We start from the raw sequence: 19992 nt of genomic DNA on the forward strand, positions 1-19992 counted from the left end.
ATCCACCCATTTTAAAAATGACATCACTTTATCCTATAGAATGCAGGCAGAAGGGGAACAGCAAATTTTAAATACTGTAGGACACACTACGTTTCACAACAACACTGTTATTATTTTGGAGTTGATTCCTGCTTGCTTGTATTAAATGCAGTGAAAAAGCTCTTGTGGTAAATCAGAAATGGAGAATCCATCCCAGGACCTCAGAAATACAATCAGGGCCAAACTCTAAAACAAGGATCCTCAAACTTTTTAAACAGGGGGTCAATTCATACTCCTTCAGACTATTGGGGGGATAGTCCAGCTAGGTCGGCATGGCTAGGTGGGCATGTCACTGGGTGGTTGTGACCAGTTCATGTGACTAGGTGGACATGGGCAATTTAACAATCTATTAAACAATGCATACAAATTAAACTTGAATTTGTTTTGCTCCTGGGGGTATTTTATTTGCTTTTGTTTGCATGTTGCTCTTTTGGTTGACTTTTTAAAAAAAAAACTTTTTTCAATTGTTTAGGAGTCTAGTGGTCCACTTCAGGAAACTCAGTTTTGTAGCATTTTTTCTCAGCACCAAGGAGCTTGAGAACTCTCTCTCTCTCACTCTCTCTCTCTCTCTCTCTCTCTCTCTCTCTCTCTCTCTCCTTTCCCTCCCTCTCTCCCTCTCTCTTTCTCTCTCACTTTCCCTCTGTCCCTAACTTTCTGTCTCTGTCTCTCTCCCTCTCTCTCTCTCTTTATCTATCTCCTGGAGGTGGGGGATATGAAAACCAGGAAGATTTTGGCCTTTTTTGGCCTCCTGGGACATCTGTGCTCCCCATTTTTCATCTCCCCCACTTCCAGCAGCATTCTGCAGGCAAAAACAGCTCGCTCTCTTTTTGCCTCCTGGAGCATCCGTGAGCCCTGTTTTTCACCTCCCCTGCCTTCAGAACATTTCTGCAGGCCAAAATTGTTTGCCTTACCTTTCAGTTCTGGCCCTTGGGGCTTGCAAAGGTAAGTCTTGTGCTCGTCTGAAGGGTGGGTGGTTGATGTGCGTGGGGAAGCCTCATGTTCCTGCATAGGCTAGATCAATGTTTCCCAACCTTGGCAACTTGAAAATATTTGAACTTCAACTCCCAGAATTCCCCAGCCAGCAAATGCTGGCTGGGGAATTCTGGGAGTTGAAGTCCAGATATCTTCAAGTTGCCAAGGTTGAGAAACACTGGACTAGATCAATAGCTTCGGCAGACCGCATGTGGCCCATTGGCTGTAGTTTGAGGACCCGTGCTCAAAAACCTTAGAAATAAAATCAGGTTCAATCCCTAGCTTTGCATAATCCCATCAGACCTGAAGACACTATTCCCATCCTAAAGCAAAGCTATAAAACTAGAAAAGAAGCACAGGTAATCCCCACTTATTGATTGCAATCATGGTTATTATGCTCAATATCATGTGACCACAACTCATGACTTCCTGCCAGCTTCCCCATTGATTTTGCTCATCTACTGTGAAGGTCACAAATATGATCACCTGATCATGGGATGCTGTGACTGTTGTAAATGCGCGCCAGGTGCCAAGCAAATGTGCAGGTGTTAGATAGTCTCAAAATGGGTGAACAGTGCAGTCAGGCAATAGGGAAAGTAAGTAGGATGCTTGGCTGCGTAGCTGGAGGTATAACAAGCAGGAAGAGGGAGATTGTGATCCCGCTATATAGAGCGCTGGTGAGACCACATTTGGAATACTGTGTTCAGTTCTGGAGACCTCACCTACAAAATATTATTAACAAAATTGAATGGGTCCAAAGATGGGCTACAAGAATGGTGGAAGGTCTTAAGCATAAAACGTATTGGGAAAGACTTAATGAACTCAATATGTATAGTCTGGAGGACAGAAGGAAAAGGGGGGACATGATCAAAACATTTAAATATGTTAAAGGGTTAAATAAGGTCCAGGAGGGAAGTGTTTTTAATAGGAAAGTGCACACAAGAACAAGGGGACACAATCTGAAGTTAGTTGGGCGAAAGATCAAAAGGAACATGAGAAAATATTATTTTACTGAAAGAGTAGTAGATCCTTGGAACAAACTTCCAGCAGACGTGGTAGATAAATCCACAGTAACTGAATTTAAACATGCCTGGGATAAACATATATACATCCTAAGATAAAATACAGAAAATAGTATAAGGGCAGACTAGATGGACCATGAGGTCTTTTTCTGCCGTCAGACTTCTATGTTTCTATGTTTCTATGACTGCCATAAGTTCAGAGAATGATAAAAATAAATCTCCTTTTTCAGTGCTATTATTACTTTGAATGTACGTCAAACAAACAGCCGGTAAATGAGGACTACCTATATCACTCACCAGGACAAAACAAAGGAAAGACAGTGAAGAATCAACCTCTACAGTTACCCAGCAAAAGAACCAACTAAGAAAATTGCAACAATGTGCAAGCTGGAAAATAACAAGTTTTGTTATTCTAGTTTAAGGTGCGTCCTAACCACACATCTAATCTCCCACCATTGGGAAACAAAGGGTATTTCCAAATACTGCTCTCTCCTTTGAAAAGGTGCAAAATAAATATAATTTGACCCACCCTCTGTGGCCATAGAAACCAAAGCCTGAGAATTTCCCTCTCCTCTCCTATAAGTGTCTTTCTCCTTCTTCTGTTCTTGTTCCCCTTTCTTTATGACTCGATGATTGTTGCTTGTGATAAAGTGTGATCTTTTCTCTCGGTGTTGCACTCCATCTTCTGAATCTACAACATAGCTTCTAAAGCAAATCCCCTGCTGAGTCCTTTGCCAGTCTAGCAACAAAGTACAAACAGCATTTTCCTATTGAAATGGTCTTTTGCAGAAGAAATTGTTCGTCGCAATTTCTCACCCAGGTAAAGATATGTGGGAGTTTTGCCTGAAAGATTTGAGTTTATGAAGGCTGAAATTTCTGGGGGACATTAAACCGAAAAAGGTTGGATTAAAGTGTATAGTAGCAATTTCTAATGCCATCCTGTCATGACCTGTCTTCTGCAGGTAAATGTGTTTCTACTGTGTAATAAGACACTTTGAAGACAGCCAAAGAATGCTATTAGGGAAGGCAAACTTCATCTAATTCCTCTCCTCTTGCAGTCCCCTGCATCTTCTTTAAAATCTGCTCCAGAGATTTGAAAGACTTTTCAGAATAGCAGGAGCCTCAATCCCAAGGCCTACATAACAGTGGGAATACACAGCACGCCCAATAACACCTGGAAATAATTGTGTGCACAATGCTGAGCATCTCAGGCTCTTTGTATGGTTGCTTCTTTGTAGTTTAAATCAGTGTTTCCCAACCTTGGCAACTTGAAGATATTTGGACTTCAACTCCCAGAATTCCCCAGCCAGCGAATGCTGGCTGGGAAATTCTGGGAGTTGAAGTCCAAATATCTTCAAGTTGCCAAGGTTGGGAAACACTGGTTTAAATCATTCACATCAGACCATGCATCACATTAGAAGCTCTGAACGATATATACACTGCTGTTTTGTTATTTTATGGCACCATGAGAAATAAAGCTAATAGGCTTTCAGTTGTAAGGGATTTAATTATGAGGTTCCAGAAGTCTGATGTTTGTCCACCGTGTTCGAAGAGGACCTTGACATCTAACAGGTTGCGGGCTGTCCATGATGTGTCTGGTAAGGCCTATATGGGCATGAAATGTTCTGACACATGTTGGGCGATAAAATTAGAGAGAGACCAGTCATTTGAACTTTGTAGCAAGGCTTATTCCATGGCCATCAGGGTTGTAAGGGATTTAATTATGGGGTTCCAGAAGACATGCTAGTTAGCCTCCCCAGTTTTGAAGAAGCTGAAGAAGCTTCTGGGATGAGAAGTGAAACATCTTCAGAGAAAAACAAGAAAGTTATGTTGCCTCTTGAAAAAAGCACCTTTGGGACAACCATCACCTGGATAACTGAGACTCTCCATAGACATTTAGCTTCACAGTTTTGCTTTGCTTTATTTTTGCCTGGGACACATTAAGGGAAAAAAATAGCACAACTCATATCCTGATTGATGATTCATTTTATTGCTTGATGGAAAGAAGATCCCAGTAAACTCTCTTTCTCTTCAGTGACTGAACATAATAACATTACTCTGGGAATAATTCCAAGCTGAGCTTTTCACTGCAGAGGCTCCAAGATGCTATATAAAGCAGAGGACTGTAAGTCAATTAGGTTGATGGGTTTTCTCATTGGCTCATCCATTCATTCCTTATTGAATTTACCCTATTTTTCGGAGTATAAGTATAAGATGCACCTTAGTTTTTGGGAGGGAAATAGGGAAAGGAATCTGCTTACCAGGTATTCATCTGGCTAGCGTCCTTAGTCTGGTCAGCTTCAGCACATTATTTTATCCATTGATTAGGGCTTTAAAAAAAAACTTTATTCAGAGAGAGTAACAATGAAAGAGCTTGCAAGCCAGTAAGAGCTGGGAAAATCATTAGCACCTGGAAGAAAACATTCGGAGCAAGTAGAACAATGGAAAACCCCCTGCAAAGACTTAGGACTTGGAAAACATTCTTTGCCGAGTAACAATGAAAGAGCTTGCAAGCCGGTAAGAACTGGGAACCTTGTTAGCACCTGGTTAGGGCTGGAAAGAAACATTCGGAGCAAGTTAGAGAAATGAAAATTTATGCAAAGACTTCGGGTTTGGAAAACACCCTTCGCAGAGAGAAACAGTGAAAGAGCCTACAAGAAAAGAGCTGGGAAGATCGTTAGCAGCTAGTTAGGGCTGAAAAAAAAGCTACATTCACAGTATAAGATGCACCCTAATTATCAGCCTCTTTTAGGGAAGAAAAAGGTGTGTCTTATACTCTGAAAAATACGGTATATCCTGCCTTTTGTCTCAAAAGTTCAAAAAAGTCTCCCTTCATTTTATCCTTATCAGATACCTTGCACTGAAAAGTGTCTGGCCCAAAGTCATCCTGGGAACTCCTTGGCCAAGGAGGGAACTGAATGCGGATGTCCCTTTGATGCTCTTTGTAGAGATGCACAATGCCTCCCTGCAGAAGGCAGACAAATGATCTAAAAGAGGACTGAAGAGAGATTTGATATCTTTCTTTTGGGAGAGAAAAACTTTTGGGAGAGAGAAAAATGTACGGAGTGGCTCTTGAAGTTCAGACAACTTGCCTAGAACTGCAGAGATTTTAATTTTGATGGAATCAAAACCTGCAAACAAACATTGCTGGCCCGTAGTTAGCTGGTTATCCACCAAAACTCCAAGATCCCTTTCACAGTCACTTATGGTGAGTGTGGTTTCACCCAGTTTGTATGTAAATTTTGGGGGGGTTTTACCTAGGTGCAGGATTTTACTTTTCTCTACATTGAACTTCATTTTGTTTGTTTCGGCCCACTGCACAAGTCTGTCTAGATCTTTCTGTATCCTGAGCCTATCCTCTGGGGTATTGGCCACTCCCGCCAGCCTGGTGTCATCTGCAAATTTAATTAATTCCCCCTCTATTCCCTCATCTAGGTCATTGATAAATATGTTAAAGTGTACTGGGCCTAAGTACTAGTCTAAGTATATTAATTCCATTGCGTTTCTCTGGTCAATTGATTTGGTCACAGTGTCGAAGAATGAAATGAGGTTGGTTTGGCATGATTTGTTTCTGATGAATCCGTGTTGGCTGGTGGTTATTACGTTGTTCGACTCAAGGTGGTGACAGATCTGTTTCTTGGTTATCTTTTCTAGTATTTTCTCAGGAATATTTATTTATTTATTTATTTATTTATTTAATTGGATTTGTATGCCACCCTTCTCTGAGGACTCGGGGCGGCTCACAGCATATACAAAAATAGGACAATAATATAAATCCAATTAATACTACATTAAAAAACAATAGATGTTAGGCTGATTGGTGTGTAGTTTCCTGTGTCTGTTTTTTTGCCTTTTTTGTAAATAGGAACCACATCAGCTCGTTTCCAATCATCTGGTAGGTCTCCTGTGATCCAGGATTTTTGAAAGATCTGGTACAGAGGTTCAGTGATGACATCAGCTAGCTCCTTTAGGACTCTGGGGTACAGTCCATCTGGTCCTGGTGATTTATTTATTTATTTATTTTATTTATTCATTTGTCCAATACACAAATACATAGGAAGAAAAATAGACATGTAGTAATATATATATAAGGGTAAAGTGAACTTAGAGGAGAGGATATATGAAAAAAAGAAAATATATATGATAAGTGAGAGAAAGGAAAGACAATTGGACAGGGGACGAAAGGCACACCAGTGCACTTATGTATGCCCCTTACTGGCCTCTTAGGAACCTGGAGAGGTCAATCATGGAGAGTCTAAGGGAGAAATGTTGGGAGTTAGGGGTTGACACAATTGAGTCCGGCAATGAGTTCCACGCTTCGATAACTCGATTGTTGAAATCATATTTTTTACAGTCAAGTTTGGAGCGGTTCGTATTAAGTTTGAATCTGTTGCGTGCTCTTGTGTTGTTGCGGTTGAAACTGAAGTAGTCATTGACCGGTAGGATCTTGCAGCATATGATCTTGTGGGCAATTTTTATTAAATTAGAGTTTTGTTCCAGTTTTGATTTCTGCAGCTGTGATACAAATTCGTTGTTTTGTTGTTTCCTCTATCCTGAAATGACATATTACAGCCACAAGAGGGAACCCAATTGAAGGGAATTATAAATAGAATTTACATTTGGCTCCACCTCCTATTTATTAGAAAACAAACAACATTCATGTGCTTATCAGGTTTTTCAGTTCGGATTGTGCTTTCTGGCATAAAATTAATGAACTTGCATTGTTCTGAATGTGTGTGTGGAATCTCAATGCCAGTGTGTTTACATATTTCTTCCTACATTCAGATTGATTAGATTGCAGCTCAAGATGATTTTCTGCAGTGTTCGTTTCTGTTAAATATTTGAAATGAGAATGTATAAGAAAACTAGCTTAGAGAGGTCGTGTTTTGAATGCAGACTATTCTATGCTCAATTTCTAGAATCTCTACTTTAAAGGATCAGGATGCAGAAGATGGTACCAATATCTTTCCTAGTCAACCAAGACTGGAATCCACAGTTCAGAGTAGTGTTGGCTGGGGAATTCTGGGAGTTGAAGCAGTGGTGGGTTCCATCCGGTTCGGACCGAGTCTATAGAACTGGTAGTAACATGGCAGCCTGAGTCATTTGGAACCGGCAGCGACCCAGGCTTGCCACGCCCCCAAGCTACAGTAGTTCTGTCGGTGGCGCCATAGGCACCGCCATCTTGTTTTTTTAATACCTACCATGCACGAAGCTATGCCCACCTGTGTGGAATGTCCCTGAGCGAACTGGCAGTAGCAGAATCAGAGCCCACCCCTGAACTGAAGCCCACACATCTTAAAGTGGCCAGAAATGTACTCTGTACACAGGCACAAAGTGATGTGAACAGAGAGGCTGGGTTCTCACAATCGGCAAAATTATAAATATGATCTTTTTGACTGTGTGTTTTAGAAATTCAACTTTTTTTCCCCACCAGTTCTATGGGCGTGGCTTGGTGGGCGTGGCAGGGGAAGGCTCCTGCTAAATCCCCATTCCCTCCCCACTTTGGGACCAGCCAAATGTGGTATTTGCTGGTTCTCTGAACTACTCAAAATTCCCGCTACCGTTTCTCCGGAACCTGTCAAAATCTGCTGAATTTCACCCCTAATTTTCAGTTACCAGAGTAATGCCATCATTATTATTGATGATGTTCAGTTACGTGGGGGAGGGAAATCTATTCTGTACTCAGTAATAGGCAACTTGGTCTATAAAGCAATCTCATATTGGGAATCTACCTCTTCCATTCAAGTATGGCAGTTTCCCATCATATCTTGTTTTTGCATGTTTTTATCTGAAATTGGGGTTGGTGTCGTATGATTTTTTAAAAATGTATCTTGGCTAGTATATTCATTTTTGTTATTGTAATAGGTATCATTTGACCAGGAAAGTTTTAAATATTACTACCTTTGTTTTTTGGTTTTTGACAAAGGATTCTTTGTCAGATAGCAAATACTTTTTTTATGATCCTTGTTTTCTTTTCATTAGTTTTATATCCAGAAATTCAGTCAAAGTCTTTTATTACTTGCATTGACTATCATATGGAGCTTTGTTACTGCATAATTGTTAATACTGGTTAATCTGCATATCATTTCATATTGTATTCTTCTACTTGAATTTTTATCCCATTTTTGTCATTTTGGGTCTTATTTGCTGGGACTTCTAAAGCTATTATAAATAATAAAAGATACAATGGGCATTGTTGTCTTACATCTTTACATATTGGGAAGTTTGAAGAGTTCTATTTGTTGTAATAATTGCTTTTTGCTGATGATATACACCCTAAGTTTTAATATAGTGTTCTTATATGTTGAACATTTTATGGGTAGTCTTGATAATGATTTAATGTTGAAAACGTGTTGACAGTATGCTTTATATTCTCACTATGCTATTAATTGCAATAAATCCATTTTATGCCTCTGGGATTTATTATAGCTATAGATTATTGTAAGAGATTAAGATTTACAATTTCTCCAGAAATTGAGATTGCATGTCTGCCAATGTGTATCATGTTTGAATTAAATATGTCTGTCGTATATGACATTACATATGTTATAAATTTGGGTTTCTGCTTTAAGATTAATATCATTGAAATGAACATTACATTGACATTAATATATATCAGCTCAAAGAAATAAAGGGAAAGCTCAATACATACTATTCTCATTGAATACTTTCTTCTGTACAAAGTTGAATGTGCACAACAGCATGTGAAATTGATGATCAATCAGTGTTGCTTCCTAATTGGACAGTTTGATTTCACAGAAGTTTTGTTTACTTGGAGCTGTATTGTGCTGTTTAAGTGTTCCCTTTATTTTTTTGAGCAGTGTATATTTTACGTGGGATCACCATATTAATTCCTAGTAGATAGTTTATGCCAATGGAGCTTAGTGAGGTTTGCTGTTTTTTTCATCACAGAGTAAATCTCCTAGAACAGGAGTAGGCAAAGTTGGCTCTTCTATGACATGTGAACTTCAACTCCCAGAATTCCTGAACTAGCATGATTGTCTCGGGAATTCTGGGAGTTGAAGTCCATAGGTCATAGAAGAGCCAACTTTGCCTACCCCTGCCCTAGAATATCTTTGGCTGAGCAATGGTAGGGGCTTTAATCTACCAACTTTTTAGCTATAACACTGAGCCTTTATCCTCACTTCAATTTTTTTTAGAATGAGATTTATTATAACACTTAGTGTGTATTTCAGAGTATAAGATACACTGGAGTATAAGATGCACCTTAGCTTTGGGGGAGGGAAATTGGGGGGGATCTACCTACCAGGTATTCATCTGGCTAGCATCTTAGTCTTTTTAGCTTCAGCACATTGTTTTATCCCCTGGTTAAGGCTGAAAAAACACCTTTATCAGAGGGAGTAGGAATGAAAACAAGCCTGCAAAGACTTAGAGCTGGAAAAAAACTTATTTGGAAGGACTAGAAAGCCTGGAAGATAATTAACACTTCCTTAGGGCTGGAGAAAAAACTTTGAAAAAGTTACATTTGGAGTATAAGGCGCACTCAAATTTTCATCCTCTTTTAGGGAGGAAAAAGGTGCAACTTATACTCCGAAAAATACAGTAATCTTCTGACCCATCTGGAAAATCATGTTTTTGTTGAATGTACTCCCATTGACAACTTGTGTATGCACACCTTCAAGTTAAGAAGCCTGATGTAGTAACTAGTCATAGGAAGAAGATGCAGATGGATCTTCTGCTTGGCAGGAAATTGTGCCGGAGTGTTCCTGAACTTTCTGGAGAACCAAATGTGGCAAGAAGGAAGTGGCAAGGGGGAGAGAACCAAGGGGAAGCCAACTGCCAATTGTTGGGTCAAAGGTCAAATTTATTAGTACAGTCATAGACCAAAACAAATAAAAACACTTAGTGAATACACAATCAAAAGTTGTAGGATAAAATGATAAATAACAGATGAAATCCATGATAAAATCCAGTCTATCAATTATGCCTTGTCAATACTACTAAAATTACAATCCATAAACTGTGAGGTCTATATTCAGTTTGATACTATTAGGGAAAGGAATAAACAAGGTTGCCACATTTGTCGTATAAATTAGCTAAGGTGTATTAGGCACTTAAAATTGTTAGGTCATCAGAGAGTGGCCAACAGCCAGTGCTTTGCTAAGTGAGTCATGAGTGAGGAATGAGTAACAGGCTACAAACTGAGAGCTTGCCAGGAAAGAGTGAGTAATGTGACTTTGATTAGATTGCACATTTCTGGCATCCGTCAAAGTCAGAGAGCTGAGACATGACATAACTCTGGGCTGAGGAGCAGAGAAGATGGCGTATCTGCATCCGTTGATTCCTTCCACTCCCAGGTCTTTGGCGGCCGGCTGCTGTTTACAAAGGCTGCCACAGGCAGTCGTTAAACTGACATCCCTTGACAATGACGGATGCTAAGCAGCCAGCTACATTTGAGTTGCTCCTTTCCTCCCATGAAAGAATGTACATTGATGGCAATAACGACAGAGGGAGGACGCATATAATATTTGTTAAAGATATATGAGGTATATTAGGTATGGCAATACATTTTAGAGTAATCAGAACTGATATATATTTGATATACTCACTCATAATCCCTTCCAATAATACAGCAGTTTAAACAAAATATATTAAATCTGTATTTATTATACTTTACATTATATATTATATATTAAAAGCAATATGTAATTAAAATACTAGAACAGAAATATTTGGAAAAACTGGATAGAAATGTGAATTTAACACTGTTGAGTGATTTAAATGAAGCCTATTTAATCCCCCTCCATAATCCATAATTTGGAAGTTATAATCCACTCCAAAATCTTAATAATTAAGACAAGATACTGCTTGCCTAGCTGTGGAGCCTTCTTTAAAAGCTCCATACACAAGCCAACAGTCAGATCAGCTGTAGAATTAAGGGAGAAAAAAACCCACATCATTAACAGGAAAAGATACACTTGTTCTATTATGACCCTACATTGTTATAAGCACCACTACACTCCATCTTATAAAACATTGAATATCACCCATCTCCTATTTTTCCTATTGTTCCTATTTTTATTTAAGTTCAGTATATATTATAACTAACAGGAAGGCACTGTTTATTTGTGGGCGCTCCACAAATAAAGGTTTCTAAGAAAAGATTGGACAGCCATTTGTCCAAAATGATGGCGAACCATATCTGAGGTTCGCCATCATGAGAATCTGAGCAGAGCCGTATCTGCAGAGCCATAATTGAGGGCACGCAAGGGGTTGCCCTATGTCAGCTCTAGCAGCGCATGTTCATGCTGGCCAGCTGATTTCCGGCCTTCCGGAGGATGTGGGGCACTGATGGGCTACCAAAATTTTTACTACCACACTGTGGGCATGGCTTATGCATTTTGTTTTCACCATTTTTCAGTGCAAATTGGGTGCTCTGGGGTGGGGCTCCATTTTCGCTACCCCACTGTGTCCCCCCCATCTGGGCAGTAGCCCACCCCTGATTATCTACTACATAAAGTGTATGTACACACACAAAAGAATAGAAGAGATATAGGAATAAAATATAGGAATAAAGATAAAGGATATAGGAATAAGATATAGGTATAAAATATATCAATGAAAGAATAGAGAAAGGATATAAAGCCCTTCATGGCATCGGACCAGAATATCTCCTCGACCGCCTTCTACTGCACGAATCCCAGCGAGCAGTTAAGTCCCACAGAGTTGGCCTTCTCCGGGTCTCGTCGACTAAACAATGTCATCTGGCAGGACCCAGGGGAAGAGCCTTCTCTGTGGTGGCCCTGACCCTCTGGAACCAGCTCCCCCTGGAGATTAGGACTGCCCCCACCCTCCTTGCCTTTCGTAAACTCCTTAAAACTATGCGGAGAGGGGCGGCATACAAATCTAATAAATAATAATAATAATAAATAATATAGGAATAGAAGAAAAGATATAGGAGATATAGGAGAGATAATAGGACAGGGGACAGAAGGCACACTCTAGTTGCAACCAGCTCTCTCGCACATCAGCCAATTTCTTCTGCACCCTTTTCTGAAGGCCTCTCTAGCTGATAACAGAGCTCCAGATCGATCTGGAGCTCTGTTATCGGCTACACAGGCCTTCAGGAAAGCCTTTTCCCGGCTGCAGAAGAAATGGGCCAAGATGTGTGAGAGGCCTGGCTGCAACTGTCCAAAGCCAAAGAAGTTCCTAAAGACCTCTGACAGTGTAAAGGAAGGTGAGCACACAAGTAAACTTCAATTTCGCTGTGGGAAAAGCAAAAATGGATAAAAAGAAGGCCGAAAATCAGATGGCCAGTGCTGGAGCTGACATAGGGCAATTCCTCATGTGCCCTCAGATATGGTTCTGAGTGCCACCTGTGACACGCGTGCCATTGGTTCACCTTCACTGGAATAGGCCAAAACCCATCATAGGTACAGGAAGTAAATATGAAAATATTGTAGGGGGGGTTGTTACCTGTATCACCTTTTCTTATAATTGAAAGTTTTCACATGTATTCCATCTCAAGAGTAAAGTAATGGTTAAGGGGTTGTCTAGGAACAGGGAAAAATCTGTAGCTCAAAAAAGTCAGGAAAACATACTGAATTATTTTGAGTTAATTACTATTTTTTGATCTACTACTATCTCACAAGGCTGTAAGCGTAGCTTCCATAGATGAAATGCAAGATATTTTGCCAAACTATCTAAGAGCTTTGGCCTTTATGGAAAAACTAAGCAGAACCAGATTTATTTAACCATATAATGGGATTCCACTTGGAAAAGCTACATCTTTAGGCTTGATTGGTCTTGATTAAAAATGTATCCCGGGAGAAGTGATAACAATCCCTATCCCTGTCAAGAAAACTACATGGACATATTTAAGAAGTCACCAAAAATCAAAGACAAAGGAGACATTCCCTTTTTACTTTACCGGGTCATGCCACCAGAGTTATCTGTGGGATGGGGGTAAGTTAAACAAGTGGCAATTTTGCTTGCAACTGCACAATCAGAACCACACTACTTTTGTGTTGTGGTTAGCTCTGGCCCAGCTCCTGCCCCAAGGAATGTGCATGTGGGTGTGGGGAAAACATCCACATGCCGCAGGCCTGTTTTGCTCCCGATGGAATCTGCCAACAAAGCCTCCTCTGACCAAGGAAGCATGAGTGACAGGGAAGAGGGGAGTTTGGCAGACAACCCAAGAGGAGATCAATCATCTGTATCATCCTTGGATTCTGAACAAGAATTAATGACACATCCACGCATGCGTAGAGTGATGCTTAGGAGACAACAACTGAAGGATTATTACAAGAGAAAATGAGGCCACCTGTGGTCGGGTGGGGCTGTTGTAATTAGTGCTACAGATAAAAGTGCAACCTGGTGTTTTAGCCTCATGGCAGTTTATCTGATTCATTGTTTCATCAAGATCGTGGTTTTTGTGCTGTTCAAGATTGTGTGTGGACTCTCTGGACTTTAGAATTGGACTCAATTTCCCAGTTATTGGGTGAGCAATTGAATTGCATTTAACCTGTGCCTTGTGTGTACCAGAAAATCCCTTTGACATTTAAAAAGGGAGCTGTTTCTGTTTTTCTGTTTATAAAAACTTTTGGGTTTTCCTTTTATCGTGTGGTGTGTGTCTTCCTGGACTAATTACCCTGTAATTATGGGCGGTTGAAACACGCCGGCAGAACACTTTTGTATGGCCATTGATATCACATGCAGTGGTACCTCTACTTAAGAACTTAATTCATTCCGTGACAAGGTTCTTAAGTACAGTAGAAAGGTTTGTAAGTAGAAGCAATTTTCCTATAGGAATCAATGTAAAAGCAAATAATGAGTGCAAACCCATTAGGAAAGAAATAAAAGCTCGGAATTTGGGTGGGGGGAGGAGGAAGAAGAGGAGGAGAACAGTAGCTGCCCAGAGCAAAGGGAGCATTTCTTTTTTCTGGGCCCTGGCAGAGGTTTATTCTCTCTCTCAGCACCCAGAGAAAGGAAAATGCTTCGTTCACTCTGGACTGCCAAAGCCTCCTTAAGCACCACCAAAAGGCTCCTCTGGCAGCCCAGAAAAGCCTGAGATGGCCAGGATTAAAGGGGGAATGGCAGGAAATTGGCCAGGCCTTCATGCCACTCTCAAATTTCCTGGGAAATTTTTCCCGGCTCAGGTTCTTAAGTAGAAAATGGTTCTTAGGCAAAAAAATCTTGAACACCCAGTTCTTATCTAGAAAAGTTCTTAAGTAGAGGTGTTTTTAAGTAGAGCTACCACTGTATAGGTACAAAGGGATGGGGCTTCAATTGTATGGGCATGACCATCCTTTTGACTGCTTTTTCACACACGCAGACTGAAGGTGGCATTTAATTTCATTGTACAAGGTACAATGGCAATAAAGTAAACTAAACTAAACTATACCATGCCAACTTGATCTCCCAAAAAACCACTATTATATAAGCCTAACACGCAATTAAACAAAACACATGTTAAGGTAACATTCGAAGAATATTCCATAGAAATGTGAGGGGGGGAAATGGCTCCTGGGTTGGCAATTCACCCATTTAATCCCAAAGTGCAGCATTGCCAAGCTCTGTGAATATGCAAAGGGCATTTTCACCACCGACAAATTATCATTCAACAGAACAACAGCGACAATTAGTAAGAATGGCAGAGATCCGCCCTTGGAATTCATGGCTGCTAGAAGGTGGTTGGCAGGGATAAATTGTCCCTGAGCAAGACACACTCATTTTCTGCTTGGATGCCTTACATAACAACCACTTGGTGCAGCTGCTTGGGACCGCCTTTTTTTTTTTTTATGGAAATGCTCACTGGAGCATCTATTTTTGGAATACTTTATGAATGGTGCCTCAGGAACAAGAAGCATCCTGAAGCAAAATAGGAGATTTTTCTCCCTCCCATATTTGGGTATACCATGGTGATTTGACAGGAAAAAAATATACCTTTTCCCTGGTACAAGAAGAACCTGTGGTCTAGAGCAGTGTTTCCCAACCTTTTTTGAGCCGCGGCACATTATTCACATTTTCAAAATCCTGGGGAACACTGAAAGGGGAGGGTGGCTAAAGAAAAGTTTTGACAAAAAAAAAATCTTCCTCCATTTCGCTCTATTTCTCCCTCACTCTTTCTCTCTCTCTCTTCCTTCCTTCCCTTCTTTCTTTTTCTCCATCCCTCTTTCTTCCTCTCTCTTTTGCTCTCTTTCTCTCTCCCTCCTTCCCTCCCTATATGTCTTTCTCTCTCCCTTGCTCTCTCTGCCTCTCTTGCTATCTCTCTTTCATTCTCTCTCTTTTTCTCTCTCTTTCTCTCTCTCTTGCTATCTCTTTCTCTCTCTCTCTGTCTCTCTTTCTTTTTCTCTGTCTCTCTTTCTCTCTCTCTTGCTAGCTCTCTTTCTTTCTCTCTCTTTCTCTTTCTCTGTCTCTCTCTCTCTCTCTCTGCCTCTCTTGCTATGTCTCTCTTGCTCTCTCTCTCTCTGCCTCTCTTGCTATGTCTCTCTTGCTCTCTCTCTCTTTCTCTCTCTTCCTTTCTTCTCTGCGGAGGCCGGCGAAGGTTTTTCTTATTTTAAATGTTCCGGGTGGCAGGGGGATGCGGAGCCCGCACGCACACACCCCCGACATTCCAAATCCTGCCTCAGCTGCATGCAAGAGGGGCCGGGCGGGCGTTAGCAGCCCGATGAGGAGGACGAGAAGCCGCTGCAGCCACCCCCAATCCCCCCCCTTCCCTGGGTACCTTCCAAAGGCCCCTGGAAAAAGGCAGGAGGTAGCAACGAGGCGCGAGGACAAGCAGGCAGCTTGGCGGAGGGGAAGCGCTGACGGGCTCTCCTCCTTCCCCACCCCCGCGCTTCTCTCCCGCCCTGGCTTTTGCTTCGCCCGCAGATTTCCCCGCAGTTCAAAAGGAGGCAAGAGGTGGCCTGGATTAAATTGCAGGGAAATCATGGGGCAAAGCAAAAGCCAGGGCGGGAGAGAAGCGCGGGGGTGGGGAAGGAGGAGAGCCCGTCAGCGCTTCCCCTCCGCCAAGAGGTTATTGCCGCCGCCTCTGCCTCCACTCAGGCAGCCATCGTGGTTGAGCTGAGCGAGAGGAAAAGGCGCGGTGACCACGGTGGCTCCCTGAGTGGAGGCAGAAGCGGTGGCAATAACCTCTGTGCTTTCTACGGCAGCGTGGCTGAGCTGGACGGAGGGAAGCGGCAGCTCCCACTTGAGGAACCCACGGCAACGGGCGACGGCTTGGTGGGAGGCGACGGCGGGAGACACAGGCGGTGGGAGGAGAGGGAACTAGGAAGCGACTGTGAAGCCCAAGACCATCCACAGGACGACACTCAGGCAGGGGCGCCGGCAGCGCCCCGCCCAGCTGGAGCTTCTCGCGGCACACCTGGCCATGTCTCGCGGCACACTACTGTGCCGCAGCACACCGGTTGGGAAACGCTGGTCTAGAGGTTAAAGATACTGTCTTACAGGCAGACTCCCCAGGTTCAAATGCCGGTAAGGATATGGCTAGCTGATAAGAGAAAAATAGCTTGAAATAGCTCTATACCAGTCTCCCTTCCTTTTCATTATCTGCAAAAATATGTTACACATATAGAATATAGTTTGTCGGCTATAAAAATTTAACTGCCTTGGATATGGCCCCAGGGGGGGGGCAAAATGCAAAATGGAAATAGTATGCTCCCTCCCATATTTGGGTATACTAGGGTGATTCAACAGAAAATAACATATAACTCTTCCCTGGTCCAAGCTGGGAGGAGGAGAACCTGTGGTCTAGAGCAGTGATTTTCAACCTTTTTTGAGCCGCGGCACATTTTTTACATTTACGAAACCCTGGGGCGCATTGAGCGGGGCGGGGAGGGCTAAAAAAAGTTTGGACAAAAAAATTCTCTCTCTTCCTCCCTTTCGCTCTATTTCTCTCTCCCTCTTTCTCTCCCTTCCTTCCTCTTTCTTTCTCTCTCTCCATCCCTATTTCTTTCTCTTCCTTCTTCTCTTTTTTGCTCTTTCTCTCTCCCTCCCTATCTCCCTCTATGTCTTTCTCTCTCTCTCCTTCCCTCCCTCTCTTTCTCTCTCTCTTGCTTTCTTTCTCTTGTTCTCTTTCTCTCTCTCTTGCTTTCTTTCTCTCTCTCTTGTTCTCTTTCTCTCTCTTGCTTTCTTTCTCTCTCTCTCTCTCTTGCTTTCTTTCTCTCTCTCTCTCTCTTGCTTTCTTTCTCTCTCTGAGCTTCGCGGCACACCTGACCATGTCTCACGGCACACTAGTGTGCCATGGCACACTGGTTGAAAAACACTGGTCTAGAGGTTAAAGATATTGCCTTACAAGCAGACTCTCCAGGTTCAAATTCCCCGTAAAGGTATGGTTAGCTGATCAGAGCAAACTAGTTTGAAATAGATCTGTACTAGTCTCCCTTCCTTTTCATTATCACCAAAAATATGTTTTACATACACATGCACACACTTGTATTTATAAATTATAACATCCTTTAAAGCCCGGAGTCACGTTACAGGGGAGATGGGTGGCATAAAAGTTTAATAAATAATAATAAAGGCATGGTAAATCAGAAACAACAATAAAAATAGACTTTTCATTCTACCTTACTTGATTCATGAGCTGCTTAGTGAATTCCACTCCTGAGTTCCATCACAGCCAGTGAAGTTCTCTTAGCTTCTCAGGTCCTCTATCATTTTTTTCCCTTTCGGTACTTCTCAATATATATACACTGAACTTAAATAAAAATAGAAACAATAGGAAAAATAGTGATATTCAATGTTTTATAAGATGGAGTGTAGTGGTGCTTATAACAATGTAGGGTCATAATAGAACAAGTGTATCTTTTCCTGTTAATGATGTGGTTTTTTTCTCACTTAATTCTACAGCTGATCTGATTGTTGGCTTGTGTATAGAACTTTTAAAAAAGGCTCCACAGCTAGGAAAGCAGTATCTTGTCTTAATTATTAAGATTTTGGAGTTGATTATAACTTCCAAATTATAGATTATGGAGAGGGATTAAATTGGCTTCATTTAAATTACTCAACAGTGTTAAATTCACATTCTAAATTTCTATCCAGTTTTTCCAAATATTTCTGTTCTAGTATTTTAATTACATATTGCTTTTAATATATAATATATAATGTAAAGTATAATAAATACAGATTTAATATATTTTGTTTAAACTGCTGTATTATTGGAAGGGATTATGAGTGAGTATGTCAAATATATATCAGTTCTGATTACTCTAAAATGTATTGCCATACATAATATACCTCATATATCTTTAACAAATATTATATGCTGTCTAACACTGTTCAGCATACTTAACAATTTTCTCTTGCATGATATCCTTCATATATCAATTCCTATATAACAGTAGTGCTGTCTGAGATGAAAGTTATTATTTATTACATCTACATCATTACGACGACTTACTAATTCTCCCATACTGATTAGTGTGAAAATACAAAAGAACTGTACATAAAAATCTAAATTTTACTTAATATGGGATTTAAAATTAGATGTTGTAATGACACATCTTAAATAATACTCCAGAAATAATTAATCAATAAAGTTCTTAGATCTTTAATTGGGAGGAAGGGTAACTGAAATAATTTTACTAGCTCTTGAGCAACAACTGGAATAATACTCTTGAATGTATGGCATCATTTCCAGTTTCTACATTACAGTTATATTGAATACCATCACAAAATATTAATTTTTTAAATAATAATAATAATAATAATAATAATAATAATAATAATAATTTATTAGATTTGTATGCCGCCCCTCTCCGAAGATTCGGGGCGGCTCACAACACAATAAAAACAGTATTATACAGGCACAAATCTAATATTAAAAAAAACCTAAAAACCCTATCATAATTAAAAACCAAACAGCACATACATACCAAACATAAATTATAATAAGCCTGGGGGAAAGGTGTCTCAAATCCCCCATGCCTGGCGGTATAGGTGGGTCTTAAAGTCAAAATGGCAACAATAAAAGCTACAGTAAAAACAGTGATGGAAATAACAACAACAACAACAACAACAACAACAGAGTTGGGAGGGACCTTGGAGGTCTTCAAGTCCAACCCCCTGCTTAGGCAGGAAACCCTATACTACTTCAGATAGGTGGTTATCCAACATTCACAACTTCTGGAGTTAAATATAAGACTGCAGGTTCATTATTATCCGTTCAAAGTGCCAATGTAAAATTAATAATAAAAAGAAGTTGATTTCTACATGAGATGGGCTTCTGCAGAAAGCTTGCCAAATTGAAACATGATTTCCAATAAGATCTTAACGTCTATCATGAGCTCCATATCATAGAGAAGAATTGCATACAAATGCACATGTTTCTGCCCTAATGCTTTGAAAATAAATTTTAGTGAACACACTAAAGCCAACATCCTAATAAATATGCATAAAAAGATTGCCCGTATCACATTACCTCTTGAGGATAAGTCTTCCAGTGTCTTTTATTTATTTGTAACATATCTCAAGAGAGACATTAATTGTTATAGACTTTACACCAAACATGTCTTCATTTTAATTAAAGATGACTCAGACAATGACACATATTGAAATTCCAGAATGCCCACCCACCTAGATTGTTTTTTTGAATTTGTTAGATCCCTGCTGAATTGTTTAGAGCTGAAGTGCCTAAATTCCCAAATGAAGATCTAGTTTAGATTTTCATATCTGTGCTTCATAATAAAGTCATCATGATTGATTGCGGGCGTCACTGAAAAATACAGTGACATGTTTTTAGAACCTTGTCAAGTCAATTTGCTCATAAACCTCAGCTGCTTACTTAATTTTTGTAACTTCTTTAGAAAGCTTCACAAGAGAACAAATCATTTAACTTCTAATGAATAATCCATTATCCTTTTGTTAGATTATTTATTTTTCTGCTGATATACTAGTTAGCCATCTTAGATCTATCAACTCTTAATCTTGTAAACCAGCAAATTTACCATGTAAAACCAGTAGTTTATGACTTAAGCAAGTTAAAAAGATTTTTTGA

Source organism: Erythrolamprus reginae, chromosome 1 (genome assembly GCF_031021105.1).
Source record: "Erythrolamprus reginae isolate rEryReg1 chromosome 1, rEryReg1.hap1, whole genome shotgun sequence".
Classification (NCBI taxonomy): domain Eukaryota; kingdom Metazoa; phylum Chordata; class Lepidosauria; order Squamata; family Dipsadidae; genus Erythrolamprus; species Erythrolamprus reginae.